The 20,604-nt window shown below is 52.6% G+C and overlaps 3 long non-coding RNA genes across 3 annotated transcripts; all 3 read left to right on the forward strand.

Annotated features, from left to right (window-relative positions):
* Positions 1–231: 231 nt before the first annotated feature.
* On the forward strand, positions 232–3,530 carry LOC311196573. The gene is made up of 3 exons (XR_014617586.1): positions 232–1,493; positions 2,264–2,360; positions 3,205–3,530. It is a non-coding gene; the product is annotated as an uncharacterized lncRNA (long non-coding RNA).
* A 4,602-nt stretch (positions 3,531–8,132) lies between these two features.
* LOC311196453 lies at positions 8,133–11,629 on the forward strand. Its single transcript, XR_014617582.1, has 3 exons — positions 8,133–9,582; positions 10,353–10,449; positions 11,304–11,629. It is a non-coding gene; the product is annotated as an uncharacterized lncRNA (long non-coding RNA).
* A 4,760-nt stretch (positions 11,630–16,389) lies between these two features.
* LOC311196565 lies at positions 16,390–19,721 on the forward strand. The gene is made up of 3 exons (XR_014617585.1): positions 16,390–17,678; positions 18,447–18,543; positions 19,396–19,721. It is a non-coding gene; the product is annotated as an uncharacterized lncRNA (long non-coding RNA).
* The last annotated feature ends 883 nt before the right edge of the window (positions 19,722–20,604 follow it).

Consider the following 20,604-nt stretch of genomic DNA (forward strand, 5'->3'; position numbering starts at 1 on the left):
TCCTCTAGGGCTGATTTTTCATAATTGCTTCACCCCGGTAACAGAAACGGATAGGCCCTGTTTCGTCAGGGTCAGTCCTGACCTCGTTTAAATGCTGCTGCAAAGCTTCAGTGTTTCAGTTTGCAAGCTGTAAAAATACTTTGTTAAAGATAAGAGTGCTTCTTGGAACTTAAGTGGTAGAACCCCCTTCTCAATGGTAGCTTTTGCTGGCTTGCTTTTGTGCAATGTACATCTTTGCCATTGTGATTTAGCGTGCCTGATTGGTTTAGCAGACAGACATTGGCACCCGCTGAGTTGATAAACAGGTCTTTCTCACTGTGCCATTTTTCCACTTCCTTTAATTGTATCTTTTTCAGTCTGTAACCACAGTTAATGTCTTTTTTTTTAAAAAAAAGCACACTACAGCAGCTTGCTTTGTTCATGTGTTCAAAAGATGTTTGTGGTTGCTTTTCCCCCAGTTGTTGCTTGGTTTTTTTTCCTCTTTAAATGCTTTCTGAAAGGTAGAACTGCATTTCCTTGTAGGGTGCACTTAGACTTTTTCCATGTTATCGGAGTTGTAAGAACATGTCAGTTTCAACACAGAAAAAAGGTCCAGCTTTTGCCACGAGGCTTTTGCCATTAGGGTTTAGCCTAATGTTGCCGAGGAAGCTTTCTTTCTGCTTCCCTCTAAGCCTTACTGTAAAAAAGCAAAAAAGCTGTCATGGGAAAGCCGGTTAAATCGGGCTCGGACCCCAGATTGTCACCGGTTTAATGCAATGAAAGTGTCCTGACTGGACTGAAGCACCCTAAAACACTTTGCGTGCTGCAGCATAAGAATGCAGATGGCTTATCACGCAGTAACTTGGGGATCAGCACCGTTTGCTGCCACTGGCAGAGGCTTTTTTCTTATTCCTTCTGACTGACACGGCCATAGGAGGTGCCTGTTTTGTGGCAGTAGTGCAGCAGCACCATCTCTCGACCCTGCTGCCTCAGACATTGCTTAGCCTCACTGCATTTTGTTTCCTGGTTTTGCTCGGCAGGACAAGTCCTGTTTGGCTGTAATTGCAGGGTTAGAGTGTAATATGAGGAAAGGAGGGTGTTGGCTTAGGAATTTCTGTTCCGCTTGCCACAGTTTTGCCACCAGTATTGCAGTTGGCGAGGTGGCTGTCGGGCGTGGGAATCGCGGGGGTGAGTCTCAGTGTGGGGACAGGTTTGTTGCTGACGCTTCAGCTGTTGGGGTTTTTGAGTTGCTGATGTGTGTTTTCTCATTCTACAGAACCACCTTCATGTTGCGTTCCAGGGAGTGTACTGTGGATGTACAGGAAAGATCTTTCCTGGTGAGACTGTCTATAAGCACCGAAGATGTTCGCCAGCTCTGCGCTGAGAAGTTCGAGGTGGACAAGCCGGCAGAGTGCAGCCCGTTTCTTGTTGTCGACGACACCTGGCAGCAGCTGACGGAGCATACCTGCCCTCGGGAAATGAAGGCTGAGTTGCACAGCTGTCCCCAACCCCAGGTCTTCCACTTTGTCTACAAATGTGTTAACAGAGATCTGTGTGGTGCCATTTGTCACAATGATGACTCCACGTTTTAAAAGCAGCAGCTCGTCGTTGGATTTCTGTTCCTCTTGTTAACGGCTGAAAACATCTTTGTTGGCTGGCATTCCTTAGGAGCCGAGACTGGTCTTAAACCAGGATTGCCCAGTAAAAATCCCTTAGCCACATCAGGCATAGCTTAGAAAACCCCATGTAAATCGTGCACAGGGCCGGTTATGCAGACTATTCCACCAGCGTGTTTGAGCCAACAGCCACAAGACTCTGCTGCAGCATATCATATCGTCGCCCTCGGCAGGTTGTCTGCTGTGGTGTGCAAATGTCTTATTTTTTTTGCACCTGGCCTCTAGCCACATGTCATTTTGATTTATATATGTGTATGCTAGACAAGCATTGCAGTAAACTGGCTGGTGTTAGCTTGGGTTCGACTTGTCCCATTCAGGGCATCAGTTAACTCAGAATTACCTGGATGATTGATTGCATTCTTTCCTGTTTGTGTTTTTTTTTGTTTGTTTGTTTTTAATTACAGAAAATTGTGGGGGTTTATTATAGACATCTTGCAGCAGTTGCAGGTAGACTGTCAGGGTCGTCTTCTAAAAATATTTTTTCAGCTGTAAAGAATTCTGTAATTATGCATGTGATTTTAACATTCAATATACAAGAATAAGTCTCTTTCGGGTTTTGGCGTATTGCATTTAAGGTCTCTATGGTTTCTCCTCTTTTCCTGTTACAGGTGAGTTCTTGGGAGCTTGTGGTACCTGTAAGAAGGTCGTAGTATTGGCGCTGGTGATTTCATTGCCTTTATCTGAACTGGATGTACTGTTACCTGGGTTAGTGTTTCTATCCATTGGTTTAGACAGCCTTGTGGGTAGGAAGAGGAAGTTGAAAGAAAAGGATGTAGAGAAGGGGCAGAGAAAGAACGCAGAGAACCGAGTTTAGGATTAAAATGTGTTAGTCTGTCTGCTGGTGCAGGCTCCTCTCAGAAAATGAGCCAAGGAGGTTGGTAAGGTGTTTGTAGTTTTACTGATTTTTTTTTTTTTTTTTTCCTGTTTTTTGTGGCTATAGGGGTTGGGTGGGTTGGTTTTTTTACAGGGTCTGGGATTTGTGGGGTTAGTGTGGGCTTGTGAGGTTTTTCTGTTGGTTTGTTTTTTTTAACTGGGGTTCTAAGGGGGGGTTTTGGTTCTCTGCCTTTTGAAGGCTTTGGGGTTCTGTGGGTTGCGGGTTTGGGGGAGGGCTAGGGGCTTCTGTGGTGTTTTGAGTTCCCGCAGCTTTTCTTGTGGGGTCTGGGGTTTGTGTGTGTCTTTAATGGGGGTTTGTGGCTTCTTTGGTTTTTGGGCTTTGTGGGGGTTTCTAGTTTGTGGGAATTCTTTGGGTATTTTGGTTTGGTTTTTCTTAGGCTGAGAGGCTTTAGGAGGAAAGCCTGTTCTGAGCGTGGTGTTCTCCTTGTAACAGAAGCAGGGTCTCATGCCAGCTGTCGTGGCTAACAAGGGAGCTTTTTTGTTTTGTGTTGTTATAAATATTACAAGAGTTCCACTTTGTAAAATGCTTTTGTGATGAGTTCAGGCTACGTCTTGCATCCATTGAAAGCAGTATTTACTGGGGCTGAGTCTTCCTGTTTGGAGCTGAGGAAGGAAGTATGGATTGAATAACAATGTATTGGTTTTTGACCTGCAGATGGTGGAAGAAAGTGAGGAAAGACTAACAGAAGAGCAGATTGAGTCACTTCTCCAGGCAGTCACCAGTCTTCTTCCAGGGGATCCAGAAGAACAGCCAAGAGACTTGGCAATGTTGGCTGAAGACGAAGGTGACCAAACCTTGGAGGCATCTCAGCCCAAAGCTGGCAACGGTTTCGACAGAGGAGAATCGGCTAACAATTTTCTGGGTTATACTTGGCAGCAGTTTACTGTTGTATTGGACATTGTTGTAAAATGCCTTAGAATTTTTATTATTCAGAGGTGATGAGGGAACCAGTTGTTTCCAAGAAAGCGTGGCCAAGGCCACTGTTGTTGTGGCATCTTTCCATCGATGGGGCTGGCAGCAGCTGAGTCAGGGCGGTTGGCTCTTTTTGGGGGACTATGGGGTCTTTACAGGGTCTCTTTTTGGTGGGGTCTAGGGCTTTTGGGGGGGGTTCTCTAAGGGGGGGTGTGGGGTTCTTTGAGGGGATCTTTATGGGGTCTCATTTTGGGGGGGATGTGAGGGGCTTGGGGGCGTCTTTAAGGAGTCTCAGGTTTTTTGGGGGGTGGTTAGGGTTCTTTATGGGGTCTGTTTGGGGGGTCTGGGTTTTTTGGGGGGTCGCTTTGTGGGCTTTGGGGAGTTGGGGGGCCCTAAGGGCCTTTTTAGGGGATCGTGGGGGGGCTCTTTGGGGGGGGGGTGTGTCTCTGAGGGGTTCTGGGGGGGGTCTCTCTAGGGTCTATTTTTGGGGTGTTGGGGGTTCCTTCGGGGGTCTTCTAGGGGGTCAGGGGCCATGGTGGGGTTCGAGGGCTCTCAGAGGGGTCGCAGTAGGGTTGGGAGGGGGGTTGAATTCGCTGGAGGAGATGGGGGGTTGTTAATGAGCGCAGGTCAGCGGCAGACGGGTAATTAGTGGGGCAGGGGGAGCCGAAAAGGGCCGAGCAGAGGCGGAGAGATACGAGCAGAGGCGGAGAGATACGAGCAGAGGCGGAGAGATACGAGCACTGGCGGAAAGGCCCGAGCACTGGCGGAAAGGCCCGAGCGGGGATTCGAACACGGGGGTCCTCGGTGCTGCCGCCTTGCGGACACGCAGCGGTACTGCGCCCGGGTGGCGCAGCGCACGGAAGCCGCCGCGTTCTGCTGCCTCCGTGCACACTCGCCGCGTTCCTGCGCGGGTGCGCGCAGAGCCCGCTGCGTGCGGACTGCGGCCGGGCGGCGCAGCGCGAGCGGCAGGGCGCTTTAACGAGGGACGCCGCCATTGCGGGGCGGCCGCTCCCTCCCGGTGAGGGGGGGGTTCCTTCGCCCGTCGCGGGGTCGGCCGGGGCACTGTCAGGTCCGGGGAACCCCCGAAGGCGATGGGACTCCCTCGGGGGGGCAGATTTTGGGAGGGGGCGCGCGGGGGGGGGGGGTCACTGTCATGTGCGGGGATTCGAAGACGGGGTGAGGTCGCCCATCCGGGCGCTGACCGAGCTGGTACCTGCTTAGCTTCCCGGACGGGGAAGCTGTGAGGTCACCGGACGCTCCCTCCCGGAGAGGCGCCGGTACCCCCCCCCCCCCCCCTCGCGGGATCGCTCGGTGCTGCCGCCTTGCGGACACGCAGCGGTACTGCGCCCGGGTGGCGCAGCGCACGGAAGCCGCAGCGTTCCGAAAGTTCCCTCCCGGTGAGGCGGGGTTTCCTTCGCCCGTCGCGGGGTCGGCCGGGGCACTGTCAGGTCCGGGGAACCCTCGAAGGTGATGGGACTCCCTCGGGGGGGGTCAGATTTTGGGAGGAGGGGCGCACGTGGCGGGGGCACTGTTAGGTGCGGGGATTCGAAGACGGGGTGAGGTCGCCCATCCGGGCGCTGACCGAACTGGTCCCTGCTTAGCTTCCCGAACGGGGCAGCTGTGCTGTGTAGCCCCCCCCAAGCTCGCGCCCCCAAACGGGGGCCCGGAAGCCCCCCGGCGGCCATTTTTCCGTCGGAGCCGCACGGAGATGGGCGCCGCCATGCTCGGAAGCCCCTCGGCCGGCTTTTAACCGCCGGAGCCGCACGGAGACGGGCGCCGCCATGCCCGGAAGCCCCCCGGCGGCCATTTTTCCGCCGTAGCCGCACGGAGATGGGCGCCGCCATGCCCGGAAGCCCCCCGGCCGCCTTTTAACCGCCGGAGCCGCACGGAGATGGGCGCCGCCATGCCCGGAAGCCCCCCGGCGGCCATTTTTCCGCCGGAGCCGCACGGAGATGGGCGCCGCCATGCCCGTAAGCCCCTCGGTCGCCATTTAACCGCCGGAGCCGTACGGAGATGGGCGCCGCCATGCCCGGAAGTCCTCCGGCGGCCATTTTTCCGCCGGAGCCGCACTGGAATGTATCCCGGCATGCCCCGCTCCCTTGCGGGGGAGTATATCCCGGCATGCCCCGCTCCTTTCCGGGGCAGTATATCCCGGCATGCCCCGCTCCTTTCCGGGCAGTATAACCGCGGAGCTGCCACGAGGAGCCTGCCCGTGCTTTCCGGGGCGATGAGGGGGCCCGTCGGGATGCCGGCGCTCCCTCCCGGTGAGGCTCCGGTTCCGCCGCCCGTCGCGGGGCCGGGCGGTCGGCGGGTCGCGGCGCGAGTGGTCGCGGCGGGCCGGGGATCGGTGCGGGGCGCGCGGGCGGCGAGGCGCCGCGCCTTCCACCCCCCCCCCCAGCCGCGGCCGGCGTTCTGCCGGTGCCGGTCCGTGCCGGGACGTGTCTCCGCGGCGTCCGGCGGGGTGTCTGGGCCGGGAGGGGGGGCTCCGCGCCGCGCGGGCAGTGCGCGGAGGGGGTCGCGGCGGGGGCTTGGGGGTGCGGCCGGGCCAGAGCTCCCGTTCCCCGAGCAGCCGGCACGGGAGACACGGGGCACCGAAGGGGCCGGCGGGGCGGGGCGCGACTGGACTCTTCCGGTCAGTCTGAGCGTGTCCGGGCCGCGGGGCTGGCAGGTTTGGGGGGATTTGGGGGTTTGCGTGGGTCTGTGTCTCTCTCTAGTTGCGGCTTGTGGGTTTTCTGTCTCGCGGGGCTGTTTTGGCAGAGGAGGGCTTAGGGCTTCTCTTGTGGCTGCTGTGGCGTTCAGTGGTTATCGGGGGTTCTTGTGGTGTCTGGGGTTTCCGGGTTTGCTGGTTTCTTCGGCTCGGTGGTTATTTTGCTCTGGTCTTTTGTTGGTTTTCTGGTTTGGGTTTCTTTTGTGGTTTTAATTGGGTTTTTGGGGGTTCCGTGGCTCGCAGGGTTTCTATAATTTTTTATGGTAAATGAAAATGGAGCACAGGTTCTGCTCTGCCTTTTGTTTCCTTGTCAGCCTTTGTTGCCCTTGTGAAATGTCCAAGCCCATTGGAGACATTACTGTTTGGCTTGCTATTTGAGCTTTCTTCTTGGATACCTTGTACCCATTAAGTCCCCAAAAGTTTAAGAGTTGGGTGGTTACCCATCCAGAACCTGTTGTCCTTCTTGTGAGTCTTGGTCCTTCCCAGCCCTCCACTGACCCCTGCCCTTTCTTACTACTCCTCTGATTTTTTTTTTTTTTTTCCCCTTGCCTGTACTTCTCTATTCTACTGTCCTGCTCCCTTTTCTTCTCTCCCTTTCTCTTTCTTCATCTCCCTCTCCCTTTTCTTTTTCTCTCTGTGCTTTTTTCCTGCTTTCTCTTCCTCCTTTTTTCGTCTTCCATCTCTGTCCTGCAGGCCACTGCAGTTACTTTCCTTTTCCATCTCTTTGTCGTGATCTGCACCTGTCTTGTTTTCTCCAAAAATTTCTCTAGCCTGTTGTCTGGTGTTCTTTTTTTTTTTTTCATTCTATATCTCACTGTCCCAGGCAGCAAGCTGGCCCTTGAATATGCTTTATTCTCCATAAATGCAGGTGCTGTTGGCAGCAGTTCATGAAACGAGGGGCATCTCCAGCAGATCCTGTAGAAGACAGAGTTGCTGCCTGAGGAGAGCACGCCTCAAAGTGTGCATCGTCAGATTTGCGCTCGCTAGAGAGTATGGGACGAAGCTGGCATTGGCGTCCTGTCCAGCCAGTGTCAGGTGACACCCACTTTGCTGCGCACTGGTTACAGGAGGATCTAGAGTAATACAGATGTACTTCTCAGCGAAGGCAGCGAAGCAACACTTTCCTTTCAAACGGTGAGGCTGGTAAGGAAAGCGCAGTTTGTCTCTGACTGTCTCTATTCCCTTTGTCTCAGGGAGGCTGAATGAAAATGATGACTTCTTGACTGTGTTATCACACTGGGTGAGTAGGTGTGACATGCTGGAGCTGGATACTGAAGTTGAGTACGTGGTGGAATCGATGGATCTGTGTTTTCTGCATGGAGAAGGTAACCTGTCATTCGTTTATTTTTCTTAAAATGAAGCAAAGGACTAGGGAAGGTGGGTTCTTCTTCACAGCGCAGATTTTGATGACATTGTTGGAGTAGAAATCCATCCAAGGGTGGTCCTAAAGTTGGCAACATCAGTAGCATAACAAGAGAGTCTCATGGTTCCACTGTAAAGTGGAAGTACAGAAAGCTGTTCAGCTCGCAGAGTGCAGGCCTGTGTGACCTGGGAATCTACTGATGGACTCTGCCTTATGAGGTGAGATATTTTCGATCGAGCAGGGGGAGTCATCGTGACTTAACAATGTGGTAGCTACACTTGTGATGGGCTCCTGCAGTTTTATCAGCTATCGGACCCCGGAAGGCCTTCATCCTCCCTCCGTCTCTAGGATGAAAAGGCAAAAAATGCCATATTGTGAGGATGATTGAGTACAATTTTCTGCCGCTCCATAAATAACTTTGATACTTAGTATATGTTAGGAGTGCTTGTGGGAGCTTCAGCCTCTTCTCGAAGCAGTCCCGTCTGTCTAAAGCGCGTGCTTTTAAAAACATCTGTGTGTTACATACATTAGGAACTAAAACTGCAGCTTGATTTTCCTCCTCTAGGGCTGATTTTTCATAATTGCTTCACACCGGTAACAGAAACGGATAGGCCCTGTTTCGTCAGGGTCAGTCCTGACCTCGTTTAAATGCTGCTGCAAAGCTTCGGTGTTTCAGTTTGCAAGCTGTAAAAATACTTTGTTAAAGATAAGAGTGCTTCTTGGAACTTAAGTGGTAGAACCACCTTCTCAATGGTAGCTTTTGCTGGCTTGCTTTTGTGCAATGTACATCTTTGCCATTGTGATTTAGCGTGCCTGATTGGTTTAGCATACAGACATTGGCACCCGCTGAGTTGATAAACAGGTCTTTCTCACTGTGCCATTTTTCCACTTCCTTTAATTGTATCTTTTTCAGTCTGTAACCACAGTTAATGTCTTTTTTTTTTAAAAAAAGCACACTACAGCAGCTTGCTTTGTTCATGTGTTCAAAAGATGTTTGTGGTTGCTTTTCCCCCAGTTGTTGCTTGGTTTTTTTTCCTCTTTAAATGCTTTCTGAAAGGTAGAACTGCATTTCCTTGTAGGGTGCACTTAGACTTTTTCCATGTTATCGGAGTTGTAAGAACATGTCAGTTTCAACACAGAAAAAAGGTCCAGCTTTTGCCACGAGGCTTTTGCCATTAGGGTTTAGCCTAATGTTGCCGAGGAAGCTTTCTTTCTGCTTCCCTCTAAGCCTTACTGTAAAAAAGAAAAAAAGCTGTCATGGGAAAGCCGGTTAAATCGGGCTCGGACCCCAGATTGTCACCGGTTTAATGCAATGAAAGTGTCCTGACTGGACTGAAGCACCCTAAAACACTTTGCGTGCTGCAGCATAAGAATGCAGATGGCTTATCACGCAGTAACTTGGGGATCAGCACCGTTTGCTGCCACTGGCAGAGGCTTTTTTCTTATTCCTTCTGACTGACACGGCCATAGGAGGTGCCTGTTTTGTGGCAGTAGTGCAGCAGCACCATCTCTCGACCCTGCTGCCTCAGACATTGCTTAGCCTCACTGCATTTTGTTTCCTGGTTTTGCTCGGCAGGACAAGTCCTGTTTGGCTGTAATTGCAGGGTTAGAGTGTAATATGAGGAAAGGAGGGTGTTGGCTTAGGAATTTCTGTTCCGCTTGCCACAGTTTTGCCACCAGTATTGCAGTTGGTGAGGTGGCTGTCGGGCGTGGGAATCGCGGGGGTGAGTCTCAGTGTGGGGACAGGTTTGTTGCTGACGCTTCAGCTGTTGGGGTTTTTGAGTTGCTGATGTGTGTTTTCTCATTCTACAGAACCACCTTCATGTTGCGTTCCAGGGAGTGTACTGTGGATGTACAGGAAAGATCTTTCCTGGTGAGACTGTCTATAAGCACCGAAGATGTTCGCCAGCTCTGCGCTGAGAAGTTCGAGGTGGACAAGCCGGCAGAGTGCAGCCCGTTTCTTGTTGTCGACGACACCTGGCAGCAGCTGACGGAGCATACCTGCCCTCGGGAAATGAAGGCTGAGTTGCACAGCTGTCCCCAACCCCAGGTCTTCCGCTTTGTCTACAAATGTGTTAACAGAGATCTGTGTGGTGCCATTTGTCACAATGATGACTCCACGTTTTAAAAGCAGCAGCTCGTCGTTGGATTTCTGTTCCTCTTGTTAACGGCTGAAAACATCTTTGTTGGCTGGCATTCCTTAGGAGCCGAGACTGGTCTTAAACCAGGATTGCCCAGTAAAAATCCCTTAGCCACATCAGGCATAGCTTAGAAAACCCCATGTAAATCGTGCACAGGGCCGGTTATGCAGACTATTCCACCAGCGTGTTTGAGCCAACAGCCACAAGACTCTGCTGCAGCATATCATATCGTGGCCCTCGGCAGGTTGTCTGCTGTGGTGTGCAAATGTCTTATTTTTTTTGCACCTGGCCTCTAGCCACATGTCATTTTGATTTATATATGTGTATGCTAGACAAGCATTGCAGTAAACTGGCTGGTGTTAGCTTGGGTTCGACTTGTCCCATTCAGGGCATCAGTTAACTCAGAATTACCTGGATGATTGATTGCATTCTTTCCTGTTTGTGTTTTTTTTCGTTTGTTTGTTTTTAATTACAGAAAATTGTGGGGGTTTATTATAGACATCTTGCAGCAGTTGCAGGTAGACTGTCAGGGTCGTCTTCTAAAAATATTTTTTCAGCTGTAAAGAATTCTGTAATTATGCATGTGATTTTAACATTCAATATACAAGAATAAGTCTCTTTCGGGTTTTGGCGTATTGCATTTAAGGTCTCTATGGTTTCTCCTCTTTTCCTGTTACAGGTGAGTTCTTGGGAGCTTGTGGTACCTGTAAGAAGGTCGTAGTATTGGCGCTGGTGATTTCATTGCCTTTATCTGAACTGGATGTACTGTTACCTGGGTTAGTGTTTCTATCCATTGGTTTAGACAGCCTTGTGGGTAGGAAGAGGAAGTTGAAAGAAAAGGATGTAGAGAAGGGGCAGAGAAAGAACGCAGAGAACCGAGTTTAGGATTAAAATGTGTTAGTCTGTCTGCTGGTGCAGGCTCCTCTCAGAAAATATTAGCCAAGGAGGTTGGTAAGGTGTTTGTAGTTTTACTGATTTTTTTTTTTTTTTTTTCCTGGTTTTTGTGGCTATAGGGGTTGGGTGGGTTGGTTTTTTTACAGGGTCTGGGATTTGTGGGGTTAGTGTGGGCTTGTGAGGTTTTTCTGTTGGTTTGTTTTTTTTAACTGGGGTTCTAAGGGGGGGTTTTGGTTCTCTGCCTTTTGAAGGCTTTGGGGTTCTGTGGGTTGCAGGTTTGGGGGAGGGCTAGGGGCTTCTGTGGTGTTTTGAGTTCCCGCAGCTTTTCTTGTGGGGTCTGGGGTTTGTGTGTGTCTTTAATGGGGGTTTGTGGCTTCTTTGGTTTTTGGGCTTTGTGGGGGTTTCTAGTTTGTGGGAATTCTTTGGGTATTTTGGTTTGGTTTTTCTTAGGCTGAGAGGCTTTAGGAGGAAAGCCTGTTCTGAGCGTGGTGTTCTCCTTGTAACAGAAGCAGGGTCTCACTGCGGCATGCCAGCTGTCGTGGCTAACAAGGGAGCTTTTTTGTTTTGTGTTGTTATAAATATTACAAGAGTTCCACTTTGTAAAATGCTTTTGTGATGAGTTCAGGCTACGTCTTGCATCCATTGAAAGCAGTATTTACTGGGGCTGAGTCTTCCTGTTTGGAGCTGAGGAAGGAAGTATGGATTGAATAACAATGTATTGGTTTTTGACCTGCAGATGGTGGAAGAAAGTGAGGAAAGACTAACAGAAGAGCAGATTGAGTCACTTCTCCAGGCAGTCACCAGTCTTCTTCCAGGGGATCCAGAAGAACAGCCAAGAGACTTGGCAATGTTAGCTGAAGACGAAGGTGACCAAACCTTGGAGGCATCTCAGCCCAAAGCTGGCAACGGTTTCGACAGAGGAGAATCGGCTAACAATTTTCTGGGTTATACTTGGCAGCAGTTTACTGTTGTATTGGACATTGTTGTAAAATGCCTTAGAATTTTTATTATTCAGAGGTGATGAGGGAACCAGTTGTTTCCAAGAAAGCGTGGCCAAGGCCACTGTTGTTGTGGCATCTTTCCATCGATGGGGCTGGCAGCAGCTGAGTCAGGGCGGTTGGCTCTTTTTGGGGGACTATGGGGTCTTTACAGGGTCTCTTTTTGGTGGGGTCTAGGGCTTTTGGGGGGGGTTCTCTAAGGGGGGGTGTGGGGTTCTTTGAGGGGATCTTTATGGGGTCTCATTTTGGGGGGGATGTGAGGGGCTTGGGGGCGTCTTTAAGGAGTCTCAGGTTTTTTGGGGGGTGGTTAGGGTTCTTTATGGGGTCTGTTTGGGGGGTCTGGGTTTTTTGGGGGGTCGCTTTGTGGGCTTTGGGGAGTTGGGGGGCCCTAAGGGCCTTTTTAGGGGATCGTGGGGGGGCTCTTTGGGGGGGGGGTGTGTCTCTGAGGGGTTCTGGGGGGGGTCTCTCTAGGGTCTATTTTTGGGGTGTTGGGGGTTCCTTCGGGGGTCTTCTAGGGGGTCAGGGGCCATGGTGGGGTTCGAGGGCTCTCAGAGGGGTCGCAGTAGGGTTGGGAGGGGGGTTGAATTCGCTGGAGGAGATGGGGGGTTGTTAATGAGCGCAGGTCAGCGGCAGACGGGTAATTAGTGGGGCAGGGGGAGCCGAAAAGGGCCGAGCAGAGGCGGAGAGATACGAGCAGAGGCGGAGAGATACGAGCAGAGGCGGAGAGATACGAGCACTGGCGGAAAGGCCCGAGCACTGGCGGAAAGGCCCGAGCGGGGATTCGAACACGGGGGTCCTCGGTGCTGCCGCCTTGCGGACACGCAGCGGTACTGCGCCCGGGTGGCGCAGCGCACGGAAGCCGCCGCGTTCTGCTGCCTCCGTGCACACTCGCCGCGTTCCTGCGCGGGTGCGCGCAGAGCCCGCTGCGTGCGGACTGCGGCCGGGCGGCGCAGCGCGAGCGGCAGGGCGCTTTAACGAGGGACGCCGCCATTGCGGGGCGGCCGCTCCCTCCCGGTGAGGGGGGGGTTCCGCCGCCCGTCGCGGGGTCGGCCGGGGCACTGTCAGGTCCGGGGAACCCCCGAAGGCGATGGGACTCCCTCGGGGGGGCAGATTTTGGGAGGGGGCGCGCGGGGGGGGGGGTCACTGTCATGTGCGGGGATTCGAAGACGGGGTGAGGTCGCCCATCCGGGCGCTGACCGAGCTGGTACCTGCTTAGCTTCCCGGACGGGGAAGCTGTGAGGTCACCGGACGCTCCCTCCCGGAGAGGCGCCGGTACCCCCCCCCCCCCCCTCGCGGGATCGCTCGGTGCTGCCGCCTTGCGGACACGCAGCGGTACTGCGCCCGGGTGGCGCAGCGCACGGAAGCCGCAGCGTTCCGAAAGTTCCCTCCCGGTGAGGCGGGGTTTCCTTCGCCCGTCGCGGGGTCGGCTGGGGCACTGTCAGGTCCGGGGAACCCTCGAAGGTGATGGGACTCCCTCCGGGGGGGTCAGATTTTGGGAGGAGGGGCGCACGTGGCGGGGGCACTGTTAGGTGCGGGGATTCGAAGACGGGGTGAGGTCGCCCATCCGGGCGCTGACCGAACTGGTCCCTGCTTAGCTTCCCGAACGGGGCAGCTGTGCTGTGTAGCCCCCCCCAAGCTCGCGCCCCCAAACGGGGGCCCGGAAGCCCCCCGGCGGCCATTTTTCCGTCGGAGCCGCACGGAGATGGGCGCCGCCATGCTCGGAAGCCCCTCGGCCGCCTTTTAACCGCCGGAGCCGCACGGAGACGGGCGCCGCCATGCCCGGAAGCCCCCCGGCGGCCATTTTTCCGCCGTAGCCGCACGGAGATGGGCGCCGCCATGCCCGGAAGCCCCCCGGCCGCCTTTTAACCGCCGGAGCCGCACGGAGATGGGCGCCGCCATGCCCGGAAGCCCCCCGGCGGCCATTTTTCCGCCGGAGCCGCACGGAGATGGGCGCCGCCATGCCCGTAAGCCCCTCGGTCGCCATTTAACCGCCGGAGCCGCACGGAGATGGGCGCCGCCATGCCCGGAAGTCCTCCGGCGGCCATTTTTCCGCCGGAGCCGCACTGGAATGTATCCCGGCATGCCCCGCTCCCTTGCGGGGGAGTATATCCCGGCATGCCCCGCTCCTTTCCGGGGCAGTATATCCCGGCATGCCCCGCTCCTTTCCGGGCAGTATAACCGCGGAGCTGCCACGAGGAGCCTGCCCGTGCTTTCCGGGGCGATGAGGGGGCCCGTCGGGATGCCGGCGCTCCCTCCCGGTGAGGCTCCGGTTCCGCCGCCCGTCGCGGGGCCGGGCGGTCGGCGGGTCGCGGCGCGAGTGGTCGCGGCGGGCCGGGGGTCGGTGCGGGGCGCGCGGGCGGCGAGGCGCCGCGCCTTCCACCCCCCCCCCAGCCGCGGCCGGCGTTCTGCCGGCGCCGGTCCGTGCCGGGACGTGTCTCCGCGGCGTCCGGCGGGGTGTCTGGGCCGGGAGGGGGGGCTCCGCGCCGCGCGGGCAGTGCGCGGAGGGGGTCGCGGCGGGGGCTTGGGGGTGCGGCCGGGCCAGAGCTCCCGTTCCCCGAGCAGCCGGCACGGGAGACACGGGGCACCGAAGGGGCCGGCGGGGCGGGGCGCGACTGGACTCTTCCGGTCAGTCTGAGCGTGTCCGGGCCGCGGGGCTGGCAGGTTTGGGGGGATTTGGGGGTTTGCGTGGGTCTGTGTCTCTCTCTAGTTGCGGCTTGTGGGTTTTCTGTCTCGCGGGGCTGTTTTGGCAGAGGAGGGCTTAGGGCTTCTCTTGTGGCTGCTGTGGCGTTCAGTGGTTATCGGGGGTTCTTGTGGTGTCTGGGGTTTCCGGGTTTGCTGGTTTCTTCGGCTCGGTGGTTATTTTGCTCTGGTCTTTTGTTGGTTTTCTGGTTTGGGTTTCTTTTGTGGTTTTAATTGGGTTTTTGGGGGTTCCGTGGCTCGCAGGGTTTCTATAATTTTTTATGGTAAATGAAAATGGAGCACAGGTTCTGCTCTGCCTTTTGTTTCCTTGTCAGCCTTTGTTGCCCTTGTGAAATGTCCAAGCCCATTGGAGACATTACTGTTTGGCTTGCTATTTGAGCTTTCTTCTTGGATACCTTGTACCCATTAAGTCCCCAAAAGTTTAAGAGTTGGGTGGTTACCCATCCAGAACCTGTTGTCCTTCTTGTGAGTCTTGGTCCTTCCCAGCCCTCCACTGACCCCTGCCCTTTCTTACTACTCCTCTGATTTTTTTTTTTTTTTTCCCCTTGCCTGTACTTCTCTATTCTACTGTCCTGCTCCCTTTTCTTCTCTCCCTTTCTCTTTCTTCATCTCCCTCTCCCTTTTCTTTTTCTCTCTGTGCTTTTTTCCTGCTTTCTCTTCCTCCTTTTTTCGTCTTCCATCTCTGTCCTGCAGGCCACTGCAGTTACTTTCCTTTTCCATCTCTTTGTCGTGATCTGCACCTGTCTTGTTTTCTCCAAAAATTTCTCTAGCCTGTTGTCTGGTGTTCTTTTTTTTTTTTTCATTCTATATCTCACTGTCCCAGGCAGCAAGCTGGCCCTTGAATATGCTTTATTCTCCATAAATGCAGGTGCTGTTGGCAGCAGTTCATGAAACGAGGGGCATCTCCAGCAGATCCTGTAGAAGACAGAGTTGCTGCCTGAGGAGAGCACGCCTCAAAGTGTGCATCGTCAGATTTGCGCTCGCTAGAGAGTATGGGACGAAGCTGGCATTGGCGTCCTGTCCAGCCAGTGTCAGGTGACACCCACTTTGCTGCGCACTGGTTACAGGAGGATCTAGAGTAATACAGATGTACTTCTCAGCGAAGGCAGCGAAGCAACACTTTCCTTTCAAACGGTGAGGCTGGTAAGGAAAGCGCAGTTTGTCTCTGACTGTCTCTATTCCCTTTGTCTCAGGGAGGCTGAATGAAAATGATGACTTCTTGACTGTGTTATCACACTGGGTGAGTAGGTGTGACATGCTGGAGCTGGATACTGAAGTTGAGTACGTGGTGGAATCGATGGATCTGTGTTTTCTGCATGGAGAAGGTAACCTGTCATTCGTTTATTTTTCTTAAAATGAAGCAAAGGACTAGGGAAGGTGGGTTCTTCTTCACAGCGCAGATTTTGATGACATTGTTGGAGTAGAAATCCATCCAAGGGTGGTCCTAAAGTTGGCAACATCAGTAGCATAACAAGAGAGTCTCATGGTTCCACTGTAAAGTGGAAGTACAGAAAGCTGTTCAGCTCGCAGAGTGCAGGCCTGTGTGACCTGGGAATCTACTGATGGACTCTGCCTTATGAGGTGAGATATTTTCGATCGAGCAGGGGGAGTCATCGTGACTTAACAATGTGGTAGCTACACTAGTGATGGGCTCCTGCAGTTTTATCAGCTCTCGGACCCCGGAAGGCCTTCATCCTCCCTCCGTCTCTAGGATGAAAAGGCAAAAAATGCCATATTGTGAGGATGATTGAGTACAATTTTCTGCCGCTCCATAAATAACTTTGATACTTAGTATATGTTAGGAGTGCTTGTGGGAGCTTCAGCCTCTTCTCGAAGCAGTCCCGTCTGTCTAAAGCGCGTGCTTTTAAAAACATCTGTGTGTTACATACATTAGGAACTAAAACTGCAGCTTGATTTTCCTCCTCTAGGGCTGATTTTTCATAATTGCTTCACACCGGTAACAGAAACGGATAGGCCCTGTTTCGTCAGGGTCAGTCCTGACCTCGTTTAAATGCTGCTGCAAAGCTTCGGTGTTTCAGTTTGCAAGCTGTAAAAATACTTTGTTAAAGATAAGAGTGCTTCTTGGAACTTAAGTGGTAGAACCGCCTTCTCAATGGTAGCTTTTGCTGGCTTGCTTTTGTGCAATGTACATCTTTGCCATTGTGATTTAGCGTGCCTGATTGGTTTAGCATACAGACATTGGCACCCGCTGAGTTGATAAACAGGTCTTTCTCACTGTGCCATTTTTCCACTTCCTTTAATTGTATCTTTTTCAGTCTGTAACCACAGTTAATGTCTTTTTTTTTAAAAAAAAGCACACTACAGCAGCTTGCTTTGTTCATGTGTTCAAAAGATGTTTGTGGTTGCTTTTCCCCCAGTTGTTGCTTGGTTTTTTTTCCTCTTTAAATGCTTTCTGAAAGGTAGAACTGCATTTCCTTGTAGGGTGCACTTAGACTTTTTCCATGTTATCGGAGTTGTAAGAACATGTCAGTTTCAACACAGAAAAAAGGTCCAGCTTTTGCCACGAGGCTTTTGCCATTAGGGTTTAGCCTAATGTTGCCGAGGAAGCTTTCTTTCTGCTTCCCTCTAAGCCTTACTGTAAAAAAGCAAAAAAGCTGTCATGGGAAAGCCGGTTAAATCGGGCTCGGACCCCAGATTGTCACCGGTTTAATGCAATGAAAGTGTCCTGACTGGACTGAAGCACCCTAAAACACTTTGCGTGCTGCAGCATAAGAATGCAGATGGCTTATCACGCAGTAACTTGGGGATCAGCACCGTTTGCTGCCACTGGCAGAGGCTTTTTTCTTATTCCTTCTGACTGACACGGCCATAGGAGGTGCCTGTTTTGTGGCAGTAGTGCAGCAGCACCATCTCTCGACCCTGCTGCCTCAGACATTGCTTAGCCTCACTGCATTTTGTTTCCTGGTTTTGCTCGGCAGGACAAGTCCTGTTTGGCTGTAATTGCAGGGTTAGAGTGTAATATGAGGAAAGGAGGGTGTTGGCTTAGGAATTTCTGTTCCGCTTGCCACAGTTTTGCCACCAGTATTGCAGTTGGCGAGGTGGCTGTCGGGCGTGGGAATCGCGGGGGTGAGTCTCAGTGTGGGGACAGGTTTGTTGCTGACGCTTCAGCTGTTGGGGTTTTTGAGTTGCTGATGTGTGTTTTCTCATTCTACAGAACCACCTTCATGTTGCGTTCCAGGGAGTGTACTGTGGATGTACAGGAAAGATCTTTCCTGGTGAGACTGTCTATAAGCACCGAAGATGTTCGCCAGCTCTGCGCTGAGAAGTTCGAGGTGGACAAGCCGGCAGAGTGCAGCCCGTTTCTTGTTGTCGACGACACCTGGCAGCAGCTGACGGAGCATACCTGCCCTCGGGAAATGAAGGCTGAGTTGCACAGCTGTCCCCAACCCCAGGTCTTCCGCTTTGTCTACAAATGTGTTAACAGAGATCTGTGTGGTGCCATTTGTCACAATGATGACTCCACGTTTTAAAAGCAGCAGCTCGTCGTTGGATTTCTGTTCCTCTTGTTAACGGCTGAAAACATCTTTGTTGGCTGGCATTCCTTAGGAGCCGAGACTGGTCTTAAACCAGGATTGCCCAGTAAAAATCCCTTAGCCACATCAGGCATAGCTTAGAAAACCCCATGTAAATCGTGCCCAGGGCCGGTTATGCAGACTATTCCACCAGCGTGTTTGAGCCAACAGCCACAAGACTCTGCTGCAGCATATCATATCGTGGCCCTCGGCAGGTTGTCTGCTGTGGTGTGCAAATGTCTTATTTTTTTTGCACCTGGCCTCTAGCCACATGTCATTTTGATTTATATACGTGTATGCTAGACAAGCATTGCAGTAAACTGGCTGGTGTTAGCTTGGGTTCGACTTGTCCCATTCAGGGCATCAGTTAACTCAGAATTACCTGGATGATTGATTGCATTCTTTCCTGTTTTTTGTTTTGTTTTGTTTTTTTTTTAATTACAGAAAATTGTGGGGGTTTATTATAGACATCTTGCAGCAGTTGCAGGTAGACTGTCAGGGTCATCTTCTAAAAATATTTTTTCAGCTGTAAAGAATTCAGTAATTATGCATGTGATTTTAACATTCAATATACAAGAATAAGTCTCTTTCGGGTTTTGGCGTATTGCATTTAAGGTCTCTATGGTTTCTCCTCTTTTCCTGTTACAGGTGAGTTCTTGGGAGCTTGTGGTACCTGTAAGAAGGTCGTAGTATTGGCGCTGGTGATTTCATTGCCTTTATCTGAACTGGATGTACTGTTACCTGGGTTAGTGTTTCTATCCATTGGTTTAGACAGCCTTGTGGGTAGGAAGAGGAAGTTGAAAGAAAAGGATGTAGAGAAGGGGCAGAGAAAGAACGCAGAGAACCGAGTTTAGGATTAAAATGTGTTAGTCTGTCTGCTGGTGCAGGCTCCTCTCAGAAAATGAGCCAAGGAGGTTGGTAAGGTGTTTGTAGTTTTACTGATTTTTTTTTTTTTTTTTTCCTGGTTTTTGTGGCTATAGGGGTTGGGTGGGTTGGTTTTTTTACAGGGTCTGGGATTTGTGGGGTTAGTGTGGGCTTGTGAGGTTTTTCTGTTGGTTTGTTTTTTTTAACTGGGGTTCTAAGGGGGGGTTTTGGTTCTCTGCCTTTTGAAGGCTTTGGGGTTCTGTGGGTTGCGGGTTTGGGGGAGGGCTAGGGGCTTCTGTGGTGTTTTGAGTTCCCGCAGCTTTTCTTGTGGGGTCTGGGGTTTGTGTGTGTCTTTAATGGGGGTTTGTGGCTTCTTTGGTTTTTGGGCTTTGTGGGGGTTTCTAGTTTGTGGGAATTCTTTGGGTATTTTGGTTTGGTTTTTCTTAGGCTGAGAGGCTTTAGGAGGAAAGCCTGTTCTGAGCGTGGTGTTCTCCTTGTAACAGAAGCAGGGTCTCACTGTGGCATGCCAGCTGTCGTGGCTAACAAGGGAGCTTTTTTGTTTTGTGTTGTTATAAATATTACAAGAGTTCCACTTTGTAAAATGCTTTTGTGATGAGTTCAGGCTACGTCTTGCATCCATTGAAAGCAGTATTTACTGGGGCTGAGTCTTCCTGTTTGGAGCTGAGGAAGGAAGTATGGATTGAATAACAATGTATTGGTTTTTGACCTGCAGATGGTGGAAGAAAGTGAGGAAAGACTAACAGAAGAGCAGATTGAGTCACTTCTCCAGGCAGTCACCAGTCTTCTTCCAGGGGATCCAGAAGAACAGCCAAGAGACTTGGCAATGTTGGCTGAAGACGAAGGTGACCAAACCTTGGAGGCATCTCAGCCCAAAGCTGGCAACGGTTTCGACAGAGGAGAATCGGCTAACAATTTTCTGGGTTATACTTGGCAGCAGTTTACTGTTGTATTGGACATTGTTGTAAAATGCCTTAGAATTTTTATTATTCAGAGGTGATGAGGGAACCAGTTGTTTCCAAGAAAGCGTGGCCAAGGCCACTGTTGTTGTGGCATCTTTCCATCGATGGGGCTGGCAGCAGCTGAGTCAGGGCGGTTGGCTCTTTTTGGGGGACTATGGGGTCTTTACAGGGTCTCTTTTTGGTGGGGTCTAGGGCTTTTGGGGGGGGTTCTCTAAGGGGGGGTGTGGGGTTCTTTGAGGGGATCTTTATGGGGTCTCATTTTGGGGGGGATGTGAGGGGCTTGGGGGCGTCTTTAAGGAGTCTCAGGTTTTTTGGGGGGTGGTTAGGGTTCTTTATGGGGTCTGTTTGGGGGGTCTGGGTTTTTTGGGGGGTCGCTTTGTGGGCTTTGGGGAGTTGGGGGGCCCTAAGGGCCTTTTTAGGGGATCGTGGGGGGGCTCTTTGGGGGGGGGGTGTGTCTCTGAGGGGTTCTGGGGGGGGTCTCTCTAGGGTCTATTTTTGGGGTGTTGGGGGTTCCTTCGGGGGTCTTCTAGGGGGTCAGGGGCCATGGTGGGGTTCGAGGGCTCTCAGAGGGGTCGCAGTAGGGTTGGGAGGGGGGTTGAATTCGCTGGAGGAGATGGGGGGTTGTTAATGAGCGCAGGTCAGCGGCAGACGGGTAATTAGTGGGGCAGGGGGAGCCGAAAAGGGCCGAGCAGAGGCGGAGAGATACGAGCAGAGGCGGAGAGATACGAGCACTGGCGGAAAGGCCCGAGCACTGGCGGAAAGGCCCGAGCGGGGATTCGAACACGGGGGTCCTCGGTGCTGCCGCCTTGCGGACACGCAGCGGTACTGCGCCCGGGTGGCGCAGCGCACGGAAGCCGCCGCGTTCTGCTGCCTCCGTGCACACTCGCCGCGTTCCTGCGCGGGTGCGCGCAGAGCCCGCTGCGTGCGGACTGCGGCCGGGCGGCGCAGCGCGAGCGGCAGGG

This window comes from Gallinula chloropus, assembly GCF_964237585.1.
Source record: "Gallinula chloropus genome assembly, chromosome: 13".
In the NCBI taxonomy this organism is placed as follows: domain Eukaryota; kingdom Metazoa; phylum Chordata; class Aves; order Gruiformes; family Rallidae; genus Gallinula; species Gallinula chloropus.